Raw genomic sequence first — 4,581 nt, 5'->3', positions numbered from 1 at the left:
CCTTATTAACTTAAGTGTTTTTAGCTTAATAAAACTGTTAAGAAAAGCCTTTTTTCTTCTCTAAGATTCTATAAATAAAAATGTAAATTAAAACTATTAAAACTTTATGAAACAAGAAATGGAAAGCAGTTCCATAAGGAAAGTCTGTTTTCAGTCGGGTAGCATTGTGCAACGTCTAACACATTTTGTTGTTGTTGTTGTTGTTGCTCATCACTGAAGCTGATGTTATTGATTGACACATCTGTATAAAGTGTTCCTGTGGTAAGTAGCTTTTAATGCTTTGGGTGGAGCATTAAAGGCTTCAAAGCATTTTTAATCAACATTTGATGCAAACTTTTTGCCAGTTATTTCCACGGTGATTAATAAAGCAGACAATAAAAAAGATTTAAAAAGCTGATGTGAAGGAGTAAACCTTGCATCAATTACCTTATGGACAATTTCCTCTTATGTCATTATTATAAATCATCTTGTTTACTCTTGGCAGATGTGTTGCTAAACTGTTTACGTGTGCCACTTGAGCAGATGTTTCTCACTAGGCGCTGATGACTCATATTTGTAATTTGAATCTATAATTTGGGTTCAAATAATCTCTTCATAAGCAAGTGCAACCTGTGTCAAAATTATGCTTTGATTATCACATTTTTGTGATATTGCAATATCACGATTACATGTGATATTGCATAACACAAGCAATTGTAGGCAGGGATAGGCTGAGAGGTAAGGCTCACTCTGGACAGGATGTGGACAATTTAGAGGGACAAATTTACCCACCAGCAGTCGTGTTTCTGTTTCTGACTGYGGGGGGAAGCCAGAGTAGCCTGAGAGAACCCAGGCAGGCACAAGAAGAACMTGCAAACTCCATACAGAAAGACMCCAGGCTGCTGGAATCTGAACCTGTAGCTTCTTGCTGYAAGGCAACATTRCTAACAGCTGCACCACTGTGAAGCCCCATATAAACAGGCCATGTTTCTAAGTATTTAAGCTAATAACCTCTTGGAGTTATCTACATAACTTAATGAYGGMGTGGATCGACRTATAAAACGAGTAAAACATTTATTCTCTTTTTCAATGCATGGCATACTTGAGCATCTTAGTAACTTCAAGACATCTAAAATATGTTATTGCACAGAAAGTGGATCCATTCACTTTCTGTGGGTTGTAGAGTCTGATTTGATGGGTCAAACATCAGTTTGTGGCAAGTAAAGGAGCAACACCTATCGGCGTGATTTTTTTCCCTATTTTGTAGAAGTTTGGCCTCAGTCTTTTCAATGAGTGCTTGCACAGAATAATCTCAGTTCATTTTGGCTTGATCATTATACCACGCTCACCAAAACCTGCATCTAGCAGTTATGAAAATACGCCAAGTATTTCTGCAACAGCAAGATTTATTTCAAGCAGGATTAAAGGCAYGCCGCCTTCAAAAAGAGTCAGAGTGACTGATCTAATCTATCTCCTTTGCTGCCGGTATAAATTAGAGACACTTTCCGCTGCGATCTTTTGTTCATCGCATTTGGCCTCTCTCCGAGAAGGTGTAGCAAAGCCGAGAAGCACGCTGACAGGCAGATTCAGAGCTGGGTCATAATGTCAAGAGTTCAGCACATTACGGTAACTTGAACTGCTTTATTCTCCCCTTGTCCCATCTGTATCTGATTTGAGAACCTCATTACGGATTCCTCTGTGTTTTCTGTTATCTTTGATAAGATGGGGCTAAATGATGCGTTCCTGGCAAATAACAAAAGGAAAAATTACTTAGCCATCAATTATTGTTTTTTCCACTTTTTATCTGATTGCTCCATCCTATCACTGTTGGTTTTTCCTTTAATTATCAAATGAAGGATCATTCTGTTTCCAGGTTTGTTTAGTGCTACACAACTGCATGCAGATGTGAGGGCTCTTTGCTTTAAGGTTCTTACAGATGTTGGGATAATGGTGTTGCTGATGGAATCAATTTGTTTGGGAAGTAGTGCAGAGGTTAAATTATATTTTCTTCTATTTCCGTGTTGTAAAAGTGTTGATTTCTTATTTTGGGGTATCTAATAAGGAACCGTCTGAYTTTCTTTTAAGTAGTAAAYAAAATCTTTTAGTTAAAAGTATTAAAGTATCAGTCCAGATGAAAAGGAACAGTTCCTGCTTCTTTATCACATTTATCTTGATAAGAGTAGAAGAATGGCTTCCATTTCTAATTTCACACAGACACTTCCTGTTTGTGGATAAGGAATGGAGAAAGAACATCCTGTAATTTCCATTGGTTCCCACTTGAACCTATAGGCACATTCAAGAAAAATAGTTCAGGMGTATATCATACATGGCTTTTTTTGGCATGACGGAGTACAAAGTGCTATAYTGCAGTTTGGTTTTAGCAACAAATGGAAGCATTGTGCTTAATTTGAACTAACAATGTGCTACAATGTGGTTACACAGGAATTTACATGACACCACAGGAANCAGATGTGAGGGCTCTTTGCTTTAAGGTTCTTACAGATGTTGGGATAATGGTGTTGCTGATGGAATCAATTTGTTTGGGAAGTAGTGCAGAGGTTAAATTATATTTTCTTCTATTTCCGTGTTGTAAAAGTGTTGATTTCTTATTTTGGGGTATCTAATAAGGAACCGTCTGAYTTTCTTTTAAGTAGTAAAYAAAATCTTTTAGTTAAAAGTATTAAAGTATCAGTCCAGATGAAAAGGAACAGTTCCTGCTTCTTTATCACATTTATCTTGATAAGAGTAGAAGAATGGCTTCCATTTCTAATTTCACACAGACACTTCCTGTTTGTGGATAAGGAATGGAGAAAGAACATCCTGTAATTTCCATTGGTTCCCACTTGAACCTATAGGCACATTCAAGAAAAATAGTTCAGGMGTATATCATACATGGCTTTTTTTGGCATGACGGAGTACAAAGTGCTATAYTGCAGTTTGGTTTTAGCAACAAATGGAAGCATTGTGCTTAATTTGAACTAACAATGTGCTACAATGTGGTTACACAGGAATTTACATGACACCACAGGAACATTTCACAAGGGAGTCTAACAGGAAAACATAATGTTTGTAAGTTTGTGTAAAATCTACTAATTCGTAGAACAAAAAAATATTATATCTTCAGATATTTTTAAAACATTTTGTCCGGCCAAATCCTGCATTCAGCAAAGGTTTAAAATATTCCAGAAGTGTACTTTCAACATTCAAAAGTACATTTCCATTATAGTTTGTCAGAATGTTGCTGCTAAAATAAAGTTGATGTTGGAAATATAATGTTTTCACAGGCTATGCAGTAAATTTTATAAGCGCWTGTCACTTTTTAACTGGCGTTTGAGCCTATCCGTCCAAGATCAACGGCTGAAGGCTTAAGATAAACATGAATCTGTAGGTCCTAAAATCGTACCTCTGAAATAATTCTGTTATATACAGGATATATTCAAAGTTGTTGATTTGAATACATTCTGTGAAAGATTTTGAAAGATTGTAATCCCAAAAAAGTTTCTATTTAACATTATCTTGTAAAAATTTATTAGAAGCGCTGCACAGCAGGGTGCTAATTCAAGTTTCTGTTTAGATTGAGCATTTTCTCTCTTTTCACAGTATTGAACTCAGCATTCTGTTCATCCACTAGTCTAAGTCAGGGAACTATTTATGTTACTGCTGTTTGGTTAAAGATGTTCTTCTGCCAGTTTTGTATCCACTGATTAAAGATGTGAAAAAAAAAAGAAGAACCACAGCGGCATAATTTTAGACAGAAAATAAAATATCTAAATCCAAATTTAAGTACATGTGCTCAATGTGGAATCTTAAGAAATAGTTGTTTATACTGTAATCACAGATCCCACTGCTGGCACCCTTTATAATTATAAAACAAATGTAAACAGTACTATTCATTGTAATTCATGTGTTCCATTCCCACCTGTTCTGATGTTTTCTTTCACAAAAAAAGACAGTTTACCGCCGTAATTCTTTACTTAAAGACTTGAGTAGTTTTTACCTTCAAACACGCTARACAGATGGAAATAMATTGTTTTCAGTTTCCTCTGTGAAAATACAATTTTATGTAACTTTTGTTTTTGTAACAATAGTAATAACAGCATTTGGCAAGCAGACTCCCTGCAGCCAGAGAAAGTGGCTTGAATCAGGTTCTTACAAGTCCTGTGTAATCTCCCCGTGAGCCTGAGGCTCAGTGACATCACCTCTTAGACACTTCTGCTGTTTCCACCCCTAAATGGTGTTACTTTATTTTAAATGTGCCCTCTCGAGAGCCTTAAACACTGTTATTATTTTTATTATTATAGAGGAATGAGATGGTCTTCACCTTGATTTCTTTCAAAGCTTGAATTGTACATTTTTAAACACTATTGCGATAATTTATTTTTTGTAAAATGCCTTTGTCAAATGTTCTCAACTGTCGGGGTAATTTTACCAGGATTAAATTTTTGGTGAAAATGTTGGTCAGCAGGTGGAAGGGCACACTTCTGAAAAGTGATTTCATATCACTGGYCCAATGTTTGACCCTGGAATGTGCAGAGATGACTGAAATCATTTCCATCCTGTGTGTATCCTGTGCTCTTGGGAATTATTTTATTTAGCTCCTGT

The sequence above is a fragment of the Poecilia reticulata genome, linkage group LG4, assembly GCF_000633615.1.
Source record: "Poecilia reticulata strain Guanapo linkage group LG4, Guppy_female_1.0+MT, whole genome shotgun sequence".
In the NCBI taxonomy this organism is placed as follows: Eukaryota; Metazoa; Chordata; class Actinopteri; order Cyprinodontiformes; family Poeciliidae; genus Poecilia; species Poecilia reticulata.
This window is presented reverse-complemented; position numbering follows the sequence as displayed.